This window comes from Meleagris gallopavo, chromosome 10 (assembly GCF_905368555.1).
Source record: "Meleagris gallopavo chromosome 10, MGAL_WU_HG_1.1, whole genome shotgun sequence".
In the NCBI taxonomy this organism is placed as follows: domain Eukaryota; kingdom Metazoa; phylum Chordata; class Aves; order Galliformes; family Phasianidae; genus Meleagris; species Meleagris gallopavo.
This window is the reverse complement of record NC_139413.1, coordinates 14,971,177-14,987,479: the sequence shown is the minus strand read 5'-3', so window position 1 is coordinate 14,987,479 and position 16,303 is coordinate 14,971,177. Positions and strand designations below refer to the sequence as shown.

The window sequence follows — 16,303 nt, the reverse complement described above, 5'->3', positions numbered from 1 at the left end:
AATAGTTTTAAGAGAGACAGTTTCCCTTATTGCAAGTCTTGTTCATAATCTAACGAATTTCATTACTACAAGTTTCTGAGATAGACAGCCAGAATGTCAGTCAAACTATTTATATTTCTATTATTGTTTCCTAATACAGACCATTCAGTGTTCCAGCTTTTTAATATTTTTTGTTGGTGTTCTCTGAACTCCCTCCAAGAGGTAGACAACCTTTGAATATAATGGTGCCCAGAACTGACAGGATCTGCATATCCACAAAGTGAATTTGATAAAATTCATTGTCCCGTGTTGTATCTAAAGGAATGCATGCTATTTTATTCATCAACAGACAGAAGGGTGCTATTTTCATAAATAGATAGACAAGTTGGTCTTTGGCTGTATTGGTTTGGTGGTCTCGCAATTTCCAAGCAGTATGTTTTTTAGAGCATTTGCTTGAGAAAAAAAATCTACTCATACTCACATTGTTTTCATCTTCACTGTACTAGTTTAAGCTATAACTTCACTTAAGCAAAAAATTTGTTTTCTTGGAGGAAAAGAAATACTAATTCAAACTAACCAATACAGTGAGATGACTTAGCCAGCATTTTAAAACACAGCTGATATTCAGTCTATTTCCAATGCATCATTGTCCTGACCCTTACAAAGGCTATCACTGTGGATTGATACATGAAAGTCCTTAGTTAGCACCATCTGTGACAATATCTCCCAACCAAGAATGTGCTAAAACTACCTACTGATTTCACTTGTGGCAAGATTTAGCCAACCATCAAGAAGAAACATTTCCAATTCTCATCATCTGAGTTGGCAGCTATGACTCACAGTGTCTGTGTGCATGATTACACACACTCAGTTACCCCCAAACAAAGCAAACAAGGTCTAAGCTAGTTCAAAATTGTTACTTATTGGTCTACAGAGTGAAATTGTCATTGAAGTATGGAGCATCAAAAAGAAGAACGTAAATGGATCTCTTACTACAATAACCTCTCACAACTGGTTTCCAAAGTTTATTACTAAGTTCTAAAAGAAGATAAAATGTTTCCTAAGTTTTTCATGGTTTATGATCAATAGGCCATAAGAAATCAGCTCAAAATGACAATATTAAACTATGCATGCTTATGTGCATCACTGCAGATATCTGAAATATGTAGATCAATAATATAACAGATGGGAAAAAAAGAGAGGTTATTTTTGTATGCAGATGGAAAGACTTCAACTAGTGCAAACCAGAAACCAAAACTGTTCAGCAAGAGGTTTTCCTGAAGGTTATCAAATTTACTATTTATTAGTGATTTCTTCTTGTCATTGGTAGGTGAACATTAACAATGGAGAAGTGGAATCCTCCTTACTGCCTCTGTCATATTTATATTATCTTACTCTACAGAAATATGATACAGCATTATCAGAAGGAGATAAATCTTACAGATAGCTTCAGTAAACTAAGATTCAGAATTAATACAAAAAAAAACAACCTATACTAACGTATCCTCCTCCCCTCCAAAAAAAAAAAAAAAAAAGCCCACAGAGAAAAGAATGCAACAGCCTACTCAGGACATGTTAAGCTGATTTCCTCAGCCTGAAAATTCCAAATCTACATGAGATCAACAACAGCAGAAAGCACCCTATGGTCTTTGTAGAAGACCCTGACAGCTAGGTGAGGACCAATTTTGGAAGTCCACACAGTACTTCTATGCCAGTTGTAAGGCAAATTATGGATGAAATTTTTTACTCTCTACCACTATCAAACACTAATGTAAGAATAGTGTTTTACATTTTCAATAAAATATTGCTTTAGTTTAAAGTTGTTTGGATATAATGCAAGAAATCTATATTCTACATTCTCCATGTTTCCTGGCATAAAATCTTTCAAATTTGGAATAAAGAGAGCTGTTTCTTCATTTGGGAAACCTAACATTCACTGTTTCAGAAGAAACAGAAATAGTTAAAGAAAATCTTTCCACCAGTACAAACATTTTCTACAGTAAACTAGATAGGATGTATAATTCGTAGGACTTCATAGTTTTCTGTTCTTTAGACACATCTGCTAATGTCATTAGGCACAGACATTGGGGTGGGTCCCCCATTTTCTTTGGCCCACGTTTTGACCTCCTCTAGAAAGATGTATTAAAAACCAGTGTGCTCTGATTTAGTTCCTTGCGTTTCCATAAGCAATGGTGCCAACGGCAAGCAGTCAAAAATATTTCCTTAAAATCTTGTAGTGGCATTAATATGAGTTCAAGACTTCACCAGTTTTCTGTAGAATTTAGACTTTTACACTGTTAACACTACACTTCTGAAGCTTCCATTACCTGCAGGCTTTTTTAAAAAACAGAGGAATGTTTGATTTGGATGGTTACATTAGATTTTGGGACACTAATGGATTAGATCCACAGCCTCAAAAGAAATTGCCAGTTGTCTACAAGTGACTACTTGTATATGAAGGCCTAAGATTATCAAAGCAAACCACAAACAGTAATTCACAAGCACCAAACATGTGCTGCATGTTTATCTTTCTAGGTCAATGCCTCCAGACTACACATAAGCTTCACTACTCCTCAGATACAATAGACACTGGCTATAATTCAGAAACTCAGCTTCATTTATGAATAAATAAAATATCCTGTTTTGGGAGCAATCATTGCACCATGACCACTCTTGAGATAGATACACACTCATACTCAGGTCTCAAGTGAATGTATTCAGAAGTTAGAAGGAAAATTGTTTACTGGAAGTTCCTTAGTAGTTCTATTGTACAGACAAGCAGATGGCTTCAGATTTTCAGTAATACAGATTCTCTCACAAGTATATCATAACAAAACCCAAACAGATACAGATATATAAATACATGCATATGTGTATATGTACGAACATGCAACTTTTATATGTCTTTAAATATATAATACCAAAAAAATAAACTGCAAGCAGACATAAAAACAAATTTAAAAGAAAAAATAGAGCCTAAGAAAAAAATTTATCAGTACTTCTTGTAGCTTGAAAAATCAATGTGAATTGTCATTTAGTGGTGCCAACCCATAACCAGTAATATTCACAATAAAGCTACAACTTACAAAGTTTTGAAGTCTGAAAAAAGTGTGAGTAAGATATCTAGGTAGCATCTGTTCATACACAAAGCTTCAAATGACACTAATGCACTTAAAAATCTTTTGCAAACAGCTAACAGCAGTTCTGCCCTTACAGGAACATTTGTGTCTAACATTACTAATAGATCCTGCTGGAATGTTCACAACAAACTGATGCAACTCTTACAGACTGTAACTGGACATGCACACATTTGGATCTGATGCTTAAGGGAGACAAGTTTGTGCAAGTCTGCCAACACACCTACAACATGCATTTGCACATAGCCTAAAAGCATTTTCTAGGCAAACAGATATAATCTGAAAGTTATCTTGATGGAAACCTGGTATATGCACCAGCCATCACTGAGTGAGAATTTATCTCTTCATAATATTCACAACAAGCAAGGGCTTCTCAGACTATATGTATATATAACTTCTACTGTATTCAATAAAATAAAATAATTTTCTCCTCTGTTTTTTTTTTTGTTTGTTTGTTTGTTTTTTGTCTCTCCCCAATAGCTATGCATAATATAGATGAGAAAATACCTCTATCAACACAGAAAAAAAACACAATCTAAACATGAATTTTCAGATACAAATGCATGACTTATTTTCGGAGCAGTTGAAACTTGAGCACTGTGAGCTCCAAACACACTTACAGCTACCATCTCTAGGTTGAAATCTCATACAATAGGCTAAACTTCAAAGCTTTAGAAGCACAAGAGAAGCATGACAAACACTTCTTACTTACACCACTATGCTTCTGTAACTTAGCATAACCATCCATTTCCTTCTTTTGGAAGATGACCTTTTGAAAAAATGTAGCAAAAATGTTGGTTGTGCTATGTTTTTCAGTGTTTTGAAATTTCAAGATCAATTTTGGCTTCTAACAAATTATTGTGAGAGCCAAAGGGCAGGTTAAACGTAAGAATGGACTGAAATCTGAATGCAAAAGCTCACCTAGTTCAAAAAGCAACTCATCATCAGAGCAGTTCTGATAAGACAGTGATGACCAAAATAAGCAGCAAAGACCTGAGTATCTGCAACTACAGAACTATGAACAGTAAAAATTCAACAGATAGGTCTTTTTCAAGAAAAGATCATAACAGACACTCCCAGGATGTTCATGATTTCATAAGACCAATGTTTCAGAATCTTGTGTTTAAGATGGGATGATGGCACAGAAATAAAGTTTAAGTATGCAATAGTATCAAATTGGAAGAAATTACAAATTACAAAGAACAATGTAATGAGATACAGAAGCCATTTGATACTTTAAAAATCCAAGTTAATAGATATTAAATGCAATTTGGTGGAAGTATTCACCCATGACGGAAACAAAACCTGCAAAACGATAGAATAGTGTAGTCTGTTGATCAAGGAAAGATTACTTTGAAAATATATTATGCTGAAATTATTGCTGGTAGAAAGAGGGAGTTGCTTATCAGAAGGAAAGCAGACAGACATTTTTATGTGAACCTTGCCATCTTCAATCACATGGGTATGGTTATGATATAATAATCTAAATCCTATTTTATTTTAGCCATGAAATGGGATTACTGTTTCTAAGATTTCAGGGTATTTACTTTGCTGGTAAAACAGTGCTTCCAAAGCATTCTAGACTTCAAAACATTTATGGTGTTGTTCAGACTGACGAACTTTGAAACATGTTATATCTGTACATGAGATTGAAAAAGGATTAGTTCACACACAAGGACTAGATACCTATGTATGTCTCAGGAAGGTCATGCAGTTAGGACATTCTCATCCCTAGAGGTGAGAGTGGAATTTACATCTATTAGCATCACTATAGAAGTTATCCACATGGCATGATTTTCTGATTTGAATGTTTGCTATAGCCAGTCTGTGAAGTACAATATGGTGAACGAGACTTATTTGTTGTTAAGAACTCAGAACTCCAACCTTATAAACCTGATATTGAAAAAAGAAATCTGGAGGAGAGAAAAAGAAAAGATTGTATCAAAATGTTAACCAAATCAGACCAAAACTAGCCACCAAAAATATCTGCATGTGTTCCATGAGACTTAGCCATACCAGAGAGCTGTAAGTGGTTTTCTGAAGTCTTGCCTTCTGTTTATATCCAGCCTACAACTGTCAGAGACAAGACTTGAAACTCATCTAATCTATAATTAGAAGCATCTTCCTATACACTAGTGTACTGCCGTTCATGTAAACAATGTTTCAAACAGGCAAAATTCTCCTCTAAACTATCCTGAAACTCCGAGAAATTAAGCTGAAGAAGGAAAATGAGAGCCATGACAAAGCTTCATAGTGGCCGATAGATAGGAGAGAGCTTGCAGAAAAAAATAAAATAAAATATGGTGAAGGTGACTGAAAACAAATAGAACGCAGAGAAAAATACCTAAATATTATGTCTCAAATTCCTCCAAGTGTCTGTAATTTGGGGTCCTTGTTTAGCAGAATGTTGTGCAACATTTTATTTTTCCAATGCAGCTGAGAATCATTTTTCCTTCTCTCTTTCTACATTTTTGTGCTGCCGCTGGCATAACAGAGAAAACAAAGTTAATAACAAAGGAAGGACGAGATTTCTTTAAAATGTTTTATTATCAGTTGTAATTCAGCTTTAAATGGACTCTTGTCAGTTAGGGAATTGGTCTCAATTATACTTTTTTTCTGAATGTGAGAACACAGTGTGAACTACAAAATATGACTATCAGTCTTGCGTGAGCTGTCCTACGGGATCTCCCCTTTTCCCATTCCATCCTCTTTGGAGTGCTTTTGTTATGGTACCATACCTTAGGATTGCTGTTTATCTGTAGTCTCTTCTAGAGAGAAGAACTGGGAACAAGATGGGGGAAGGGAAGGAGGAAAAGAAATCTCAGGTTTGTGGCCATCGCTGTGTGCTTATGGCCATATGTATTTTCCCCCTCTGCTGCTTTCTGCTAACCATATTTTTAAAGCATATTCAATGTCTGCTATTGTATTGAAATGTCTCAAACAGCTCAATCCATCAAAGCTAATACTAATTTTAATCTTAAAATAAAGGATAATGATTTTGCTCTGGCTTCTATTACACACAGTTTCTAAAAATGCCTCCAAATTCACTTACAAGTATCTGTACTTGCTGTAACATTGTCTAGAGAACTCCAGAAGGTATGTGTAGATGCAGATTCATACTAGCCTTGGGAAGAGTTGGGGGGGAGAGGAGTAGGAGGAGGGCTGTTTATATTGAGTACGTCTCATTCACTTTTATCTTCACACAAGCAGAAGAAAGTGCCAAGATACAATTATCAAAGGATCAGACCTTGAGCCAACCTGATTTTCAGCAAAAGCCAGGGATGGTTGAAAAGAGCAATAGAGAAAATCTGACCTATCCTTGTTCTGGTGAAAGACTAAATACAAATTATTAAAGAGAAGTGTGGATTTACTACTCATCACACAAAGACAATTTTAAAGAATTATGAACTGTTTCCTAGACACTTGGCTCTCAAAAAAATGATTCACTGTATTGATAGAAATTCGAATATTACAACAAGCAAAAACAATCATACTCAATTTGTGAAAAGAAACTGGAATCATAACTGAAGGTGACAGAAGAAGCTGGCTGATTGGACTAGCAGTATAGTCACTATCATAATGCTGCAAAAAAGTAAAGCCGAAAAAAGTAGGTCTGAAAGAGTAAACCCAGCTAGGAAACACTAACTGCAATGGAGAATAATATCACATCAAAGTTTAGGAGCAGATTTCTAACAATGCAGTAATAGAAGTATAAATAAATAAATAAATAAATAAATAAATAAATAAATAAATAAATAACAATACTCTTCCAAAAGTATACCCAAAAATCTTTTTACTAAAATATCAAAACATACAGAATGCAGAATGTGCATCTCCAGTTTTAGAACTGTCCATTCTACAGTTATGTAGTTTTCTTTCTGTCTTAGTACCTGAAATGTAACAAAATGTCATGATCATATTTTATTTTTTCTAATTGAATTCATAATTTTTTCTTTGTTTGGAGTGCAACTGCTCAAAATAGAAAATCTAAAATCATCCAGCAAGCCAAGGAAATATTGCCTTGACTGGCAAGCAGAAGAAAACTAATGTAGTCACAATTGAGTTGGAAATGTGTGGACTACAGACATTAGAGGTGAGGTAGTTGAGACTGTGGAAGAGAATTGAAGAGGGTTGCATAAATGGGGTGTTGAATGACTTAACCACTTCCTTGCTTTCTTTTGTTTATGCTGGCACATAGGAAGTCTAGCAAGCTTAACCAGAAGCTGATAAAATCTGAGTGCATGGCTAAGATAGACAGTGAAGTAGACAAAAACAAGTATAATATACATTATTACAGAGCATCAGTAAAATGGGCTAAATTATCGTTGTTTCATATATCACAGTGTAGAGACAGCAGCAAACTGTGCCACAGTATCACTGCTTGCTTTTCTCATCAGTCCTGTTCTTGGTACTGGTATACTCAGAATACACATTGCTCTGAATGCTCTAATTTACTCTGCTCATCTGATCAACATCTCAGTGTTTTGTTCAATTGTCTGACATTTTCTGCCTGTAATAATAATGAAAGTTCATGAGTGCTTTCAAAGGAAAGCATGTCAATGGATGTCTCTTTACTGACTAGAGATGTTTGGAAAAGGGGAGAGAGAAGCAGAGTGGAGGGGAATCAGACTGCAGATATCTAACAAGGGAGGATAGGCAAACTCCCTGTGTCATCAGTAAATAGATGGGCTCCTCTTGAGGAGCAGTTAGGGGACAGAATTATTGTCTTTGAACAATTTTGAAGCATTTTATTCATTTCCTGCCACTCCTTTCCAACCAGCCCCCAAGCTTCTGCAGACCTAAATAAAAGTCATTGGTAGTTGTTTCTGCTCCTGAATTGGATCTCAAAGCTGGATTTTTAATTCATTTAAAAGGACAGGTCTGAGTCCCAGAAGATGCTGAGTGCTCTCAGCTTGACAACTTCTTAGATTCAGATAATCACTTGGTAGCAGTACAGAAACAATTTCTTCTGGATTACTTTGTCTGACATCTCTTTCTTTCTCTCTCTTAAATCAACTCCCTCCTCATCCTGTCCCACCCCTCCTCAGACTGCTTTATCCTCTTCACTATGTCTACACAACTTCTCTAATTGCTTCTCTCCTCTGAATTCCACATCCATATGTATAACAGCCTCCACATTCATTCTTTTCCAGGACTGCTGGGAATTAATGGGAGACTTCTGTAGTGGTGGGTTTCCTTCACACAGATTTCGGTCTCAATAATCAGTTGAATGATATCAAGAGAGTGGCAAAGACTGTCCAAGAGACACTTCTAGTCAGAGTAGCACAGGCAATTCCTTCCCTCTGCCAGGGCATGGCAAGCTGCTGTACACTCCAACATATCACTTTTGTCATTGTTCTTTAACATGGCAGAGCTTCCTCACAAGCAGCATGCATTTTGAAAATGCCTTTCTTAAAGGCTGAAATCATATTTCTAAAGAAAATAATATATTTTATACTAAATATCAAATAGGTTCATTTAAAAAACCTGCATTATATTCTATCAAGAAAAAATTTTACTATTAGACAAGTAAAATACCAGAAGCTTCATGAAGGAGCTTAGGGTACAATGATGGCAGAATACAGCATTTTAACAGACACATTTCAAAGTTATAATGCAATCAGAATTAAGCTCACTTCTAGATTTTGGTAGCTAGAGACCTAAAGATTAAAAAGAAAATTGTGCCAGTCAGCTGTAGAACCTTATTTTAGAATTACCTATCTCTATGATAGAGTGTATATGAATTATATATCATTAACCAGAATTTAAAGGGATAATAGGAAATACAAATACAAGTTGAGAACTGTCTTTCAGCAAATATGCATTATTTTACTCACTAATTAATTCAATTATTAGAATAGAAACTTTGATTAACTTTTTTCCCTCACCCATCTTATTTTTTAAGCAGCTTAGTTTAAAAAAAAGTGTTGTTTTTTATTCATTATAGTGAGTTTCATATGTTAAACAAAGACAGACCAACCTTAAGCCTTTTGATAAATATGATGCTGTGGTAACTACAGCATTCACTTCGTATCCCATTTCTCCAAGTTCCTGTCAGCCAGATGTCACTTGCAATGCAAACACTAGAAAAATATGAAATAATAATTTCATACATCATCTATGCAAGCACGAGACAGTCAAACATTCAATACAAATTCAAACGGTTACTACACATAAAGCAAATATCATCCAAATAATATTTAGAATGATTGAAAGGGTTTTGATTAGGAAGTGTATTCTCTTAAGTTAAGTGGTCCCCAAGACCATCTAGAAAATTCAATTGTTTCATTTTAAAATGTTTTCTGCCCAAAATTATATCAAATTCTAATGTCTCAGTAGAAACATATGGGATTGGATTGTTGACTGGGCGCCTGATGTCAAAGAGGAATCTAATTTTCCAATGGCATTTCCTCATACTGTCTCACCAAAACACAAAATTGATAAAATTTTAATGGATAGTTTTTCAGAGCAGGACATTACTCCTTGTGCTGGGAAATAGTGCAGGAGAACACCATGTAGCTAGAGGAAGGCAATGCATAAGAAAACACTTTGAATAAATATTCATAAACAGAACAGGCCTTAAATTCTGCATTTTTCTTTTACAATCTTAAATGGAATTCAAACAGTAAATTTTGCAGTATCAGGAACATCTCCCTCCCCTTCCATTTCCAGGACACTTTGCTTTTTTTTTTCTTTTTTTTTAACAAATGATTTCTTTTTAAAATCCAGGTGCAATACATTGTTTAAAAGGGCACAGTGTTAGTATTATACTGGGGTGACAGTCACAATAAACAAAATTCTCTTTTGGTTGAAATCTATTATTAAATAGATATTTTATCCAATGACTACAACACTCAACAATTCATATAAACAGAACGATTTGTTAAGCAACTCTTCAGCAAAAATTATAGTGATGAAATAAATGAAACACCACCTTTCTGGATCTTCTTATGGTGCTAAGTACTGCATGCAAACATAGCACCTAAAGCCATGACATAATAGAAGGTGCAAATGACTATGTTCTACTTGATGACAAAGGAGTTCAACTAGAGAGAAAGTTATTTGTTAACTATATTACGTTATCACTCAGTAATAATGTAAAATTTGTATGGCAGTGTGTTATTTAAAATGTGTTCTCTGAATCATTTTTCTATCAACTCTGGTCATTAATCATATATTTCTGAATACGTATCAAATTTTATACAACTGAAAAAATAAAGTCATGTCAAAAATAAAAAGATTTTACTAAACTTTGTAAATTACTTGGAATTACACTGATAGCATCAAAGCATAATAGTGAACAGGATTGACTCAGCTTCCCAGGAAGCATTTTGTGTCATTTATTACTAGTTATTTACAGATGACTGATACAGAGAGGAAGAGCAGCACTGACGGTTAGGAGACCTATATCTGATGTCATCAAGACCTAAGTGTTTAAAAGCTTTAATAAATACCCAAGTAAAACTTGCAGAACATTAAAAAGACCACAACAAAGAAGATCACAGTGATGAAAGTGGAAAGGTTTTGTCTTGTAGGGAAAAAAGGGCCTGCCCACATCACATGCCAAGTCTGTCATAGGTTAGCATGCAACTTTCTTAACCATCTGAAAAACATCAGTGAATTCTTCAAACGGCTTAAATGCTAGCGCTGGTCATGTAGCCGAAGACACCACCTTAGCCACTTTCTTCCAGAAATACTCAGTTTTACTTCACTCCTCAGAGGCCAGAGCCATTGTGAAGAAATGAGCAAGTTCCTCTAGGGTCTCTTCCAGTTAGCCTTGATGTGTGACTTCTCCATATCTAAGTCAACAAGGTGCTTTTGACACAGTAAACCATGTTTGAGCTTGATAGGACATAGCATCTGCAAATTCTGACTGGAATACAACAAATTGTTTTAACCTATAATACTTATCTCATGGACTACCAGTTCGTTACACCCTTTCCGAATGCTTTCACTTCTGCCAAAACAGCCTGCCAGATTTCCATCCTCAATGCCAGCCATACATGCTCCTCTTGCATTCAAAGGAGTTTCGCCTTCTAGCTTTAAAAGCTAAAGAGGAGGAAAATCAAAATTGAGCTGGATGCTTTTTCTCCAGTGTGTGATGTGGAGAAACAAGAACCTCTCCCTTCTTTTCCCTTCTTCTTCCTCTCTTATAATCTCTCCAACTAGAAAGGTGCCTCCATTCCCTATCCTTCAAAAGTAGCAGAAGAGACCTGTTTGCATTGTGTAGAGGTTCAACTGGGAACAATAGTCAGTGCAGAAAAGAATTTCCAGAGAGGACAGAAATTCTCCAATGTTCAGCAAGTTCTGTATTGTCTTGATTTGGCTACTCACTGTAATGAAATCTGAACAGATTTTTATTAACAAGTCTTCACACTTCTTTTGTTTTCAGCAGCTGAGTTCAGCATCCAGCCAGACTATAATGCAGTAACTTTCTGAAGCTTTCTGTGCCTCACTCAAATGAAGCGTGCATTGGTTACCTAACTGTGCACGAGTACACTGCAGCACTGGCCCCCATCAGCTCCTGCCAAAACCCTATTACTGGAGGAGATTGAAAAATTGACAGATTTGCCATCCTAAAGGCATAATGGTCTGAAAATGAAGAGTTGAGTGAGATGGCCAATTCTCCAGCAGACTTTTCTCTCAATCCTAGCTGATCTGCACTACTAGCCCCTGGTGGTCTCAGCCCAGAATAACTCAACACTTTAATTTTCAAACTGACTTAGAAGTCTACTTCCAGCTTTGAAAACACCACTGAACTTTTTTTGTATTTTATTTTCACCAGAGAAAAGCACACAGCTATCAACACCATAGCTATCAACATCTTTCTTAATTTCTAGAAAACAGAAGTCTGAGACTTGTACTTTTATCCTTAGTCTGCTCCTTTTTCTCCATGGGAAGATTTCAATTCCCTTAAAGCCAGCTGAATCCATCTTTTCTAGTTCTCTCCTCTTAAGACCTGAATCTTTCTAAGCAAGAAGTTCAGACTGTTATCTTTTTAGAAGTCCAAGCTATTCTGGTCATATTCAGAGCATTTAATATATAGTAGGTAGGCACTGGAGCTAATGGAGAGAAGCAGGCATAGCAGAATTGCTGCAGGGACCAGAGGCAGTATAAATACACAGTGCATTTGTGCAGTCTAACAGTAGATCTTGCCTCTACTCAATGACATCCTCTTGCATATCTTGCCAGTGGTTTCCTACAGCAGGCATTCCATCAAATAAAATCTGATATTATTACAGTAAGTCCTTCACATAACGAAGAAGGAGATCGGCACACAAATATACACTCTGGGTTTCCACAAACTGGACTTACTGAGATACAACAAGGATAAATGATACAACAAATACTTCATTGCAATATTTACTCTTGAAAATGTGCATTTGGGTAAAATTTGATCTTACATCTCTACTCTCTTTGCTGAAAGACTGTTTAGATGCATACATATCTCCAAGACAAAGTGCTTGTTACTTACTTCATGTTTGCACTGTACTTTGAGGAAGCAAAAAGCTGCATAAGTGCTAAGAACTATTAACATCATCCCCTTCTATTTTTCTCTTTCAGATTTTAAGTGAATGTAGCGCCTGTGAAAGTTGTTGGATTGACAGCCCCGGAGACTGAAATCTAAAGCGCAGCACACCTGCTGAGCCAAACAGAACTAAAATATAAAAAAACATCTCACCAAGTTTTAAATACATGCTTCATTTAGTTATTGTTACATGGCTAGGTGTAATGCTAATATTCAAAGATTTGCTACTCCCGTGTATTTGTTCTAAACACTGGTTCAAACTCTTTTTTATTTTTTACTTTCAAAAATTATTTCTTGCTGACGTGAAACACACCAGAGACCGCTTCCCTACCTTCAAAATCCTATATTACAATGGGATACTGTTGAAGCATAACTTCATGCTACTGCAGCCAGGCACAATGCTGAATCCCAGAATTCACTTTGCCCATCACAGAAAAGAACATTAGCTAATCTCATACAGCCTTAGTACTGACCACAGTAAGTGCTTAGCTGCAGAAATGCTATTCTGTATTATAATCTAGATCTGAAGCTTTTAACAGAAGAGCTGTTCCTTTAGCCTTCTAAGAAAGATCAGTAAGCAAACAATGAAGATAATTCAAGATTTCCTGATAAAGGGAAACTTTTATTTTCATTTAAACCCTCTAGGCTTCTGGGAATGTACATTTAACCACTAAAGCTTTTGTTTTTGTTTTTTTAAAAAAGATCCTTTTTGTTAAAAATATATCTTTCCTTCTGAAAAATATCTCTGCATGAATACACTTGGTTTACTTGTAAAGCCCACCCCACTTTCAGCTAATACTACTAATCCTTCTACATTACTTCCATGCCTCCTTTCGTACAAATGGATTAGATGAGTTACATAAACATTTACCAGCTGTAGGTTTTACATTCTCCTGTAATGCACTCGGTATATTTGCTTCCAGGTAGGCCTGTTTCAGATTTGAAGAAAAAGACTGATCTCCATTAATTAGAGAGCACATCAGATGCAGAATACCCATAGCGCGTAGAGCTGCTACTAACACCTGCTGTATTCTAATGCTTCTAGAATATTCCTTCATTTGCCTTGACAGGTCCTGAAAAGCAAATTTTTTGCCTGGAGCACAAAATTTTCATTTCTGAGTAACTTCAAGACTGAGCACTTACAGAAAGTTATTCCTTAGCATTTCATGTTACTTTTCAGTTCAGGAAGTTTCTCAGGGTTTCTTGTCAGGGCAGGCTGGTCTTTTATGATTTTCAGCCTGCAATGCTTTCTATTTCATCTTGATTTAACATCATTAGTCTTCTTTCATAGAAACCTAAGCATTCTTTTCCTAATTTATCTAGATGGTACTATGACAGCAGCTCCCATGATCAAACTTTGCCATTTACGTCTCTTGTGCTGTTAATCATTCTCTGAAATGAGATTTATAGTAAAAAAGAATTAAATCAAGTCTGACTTCCTTTAAATTTCTTTACATTCTGGGATTCTGGATGTTCACTCAGGCCAGGCACTTTGGAGACACTGTGCTTTCTTTCATTTACTAGTTAGGACTATTTTCCTTTATTGGAGGATCATAGCAGATTTGATCATTGATGAAATTGAGTAAAGGTTTAAGTGATGCAGGTATGATACCAAGATATGTTGCTGTTTGATAATTTTTCTAACAAGCATCTATCCTTCTTGGTTTCTGGTTGAGTATTAAAAAAAATTAAATCTGGAGGGAAAGTGGCCACATGGCGATTCTTCTTGTCGTTGATTCTTGAAAGAAATTGTATTCTATTATGGAAAAGATCTGTATAGAACTGCAGATTCTCAAATGTCCTCTTTCCTTCATATCTTGATTTTCTATCACTTCACAATGACTTGTGGAGAGATATACATACATACATATATATAAACTTCCCATAAATATCTTCATCTTTTGCTTATCTGCAGTATATTTCACGAGGTCTGTTTCTGATGAAAATATCCTGCTTTTATAATGCAAGATGGTCCATTTTATATAGGTCGAACCCATTCTATGCTGCCAGCAGATGCTTACAAGTTATATTTTTAGTCCCTATTCCCAAGGCTTCTGCAGCCTGGTCCCTAAAAGATCAACTGTTACCAGCATCTCCATTTCTCTGACCAGTGGAAGTCTCTACTTTACAAATAAATCTCACTTGTGAAAGAGGAGAAACTTTTCACCAAATTGATGTGGCAAAATGAACTGCTCCAGAGGAATAAAAAATTCCACAACAATTAGCACCTTTCACCTTAATGTGAGGTACATTTCTTTTTGACTTTGCTGGCATAAATATCAATATAAAACAAATCCTAACTTTACTTAAACAAAAGGTGTTATTGACCACTTTATCCCACCTTGGAGAAATGTAGAAATTGAAAATGACACACAATAGATGTGTAGTACTTTACTTGATTCAAGGCCAGAAGGCGCACCATACGTTATAGGAATGTGTGTGTGTGTGTATACAAAACAGTTATAAGACTATATGTAGATCTAAAAATGTACAGAACAGTTAAAAAAAAATAAAACTAACAAACTACACTAATACCTTAGTGACATCTCATATAACAGATCTGTATAAGTGGTTAAGCCACAAATGATCATCCAGCTTTGTCAAACATCACTGATTTTTACAAGAAATAGGTTTACAATCTGCTAAATTGAAGGCAAATTGTCATCCAGATTCTTATAGTACAAATGGCTGCATTTAAAGCATGTTCTTGCTCTCATGTCTAAAGCGTTACAAGACCAAAATGTTCTGTATCTCATCTCAAATTTTCAAACAATCCAATATCCAGGCTACATATAAGTATATTCTTGCAGTTCAATCTCTTAAAAATCAATCAATATTAATGTGTCTGCCTTAAACTTTTAAGGTCATTGTCTCTCTTCTGACATCTTTAACTACATCAACATAACATTATATCATTATAGACTCATGAAGCAATGTTCTTTTACATTTTTTGCAAGATAATGCCTCTTTTGTGTTCCAGTTTTTATCATAATATAAATCTTGAAATGTAATTTGCATATCTTTTGTTTAGCAAGGGAGACTCCCCCATTTAAGACTTTGTCATTTTAATACATAGACTTGAAAGTGGTTGTCTTTTTAAAGAAAATGCACCAAAATATTCCAATTTATTCTTCAATTGAAGCGGCTGCTGCATCAATAAATTAGTAAATTCCCTTAACAATACACTTGCTAACAATTATAGTCTGCCTGCCTTGGGCTCGCTTGACAGTAGGTCTGCCATCTGTTGAGAAGTCCATTCATAGGTTTTAAAGGGCTACTTAAAGGTTTTTATTTTAAACATTGCAATACGTCTCTTTTCTTTTCACCCTTACCACCACTTATTCTGTCTTTCCTGCCCTCTGTGCATCTTTGATTCCACCCTGCTAAACAATACTTGTATACTCCTGATATTGAACAGTTTTTTCTGCACCAACACCCACATCAAAGCTCACAGGTGCACTCAACTCTGAGATGTCTGGCCCATTTTTAACAGCTGAGGTGGACAAGCAAAGAGGAGGGAGGATACTTGTGGAGAGGGATGAACAGAAATGAACAGGATCAATCAAGAGATTCAAAAGCAGCTGTAAAGGGAACAAAATCAAGTGGGTGAATGGAAAAGGGCTGCTAGGAGCCCCATCTCTGGATAGGTGGATATTTC

General features: G+C 35.6%; 1 protein-coding gene across 1 annotated transcript in view; it reads right to left on the bottom strand.

The window, feature by feature from the left end:
• LOC116216988 (uncharacterized) overlaps positions 1–16,303 on the bottom strand; it is a 451,866-nt gene that overhangs the window by 204,390 nt on the left and 231,173 nt on the right. Inside the window, 2 exon segments of the mRNA XM_085231079.1 lie at positions 5,461–5,598; positions 9,097–9,199. The gene's annotated coding sequence lies outside the window, so the exon portion shown is untranslated.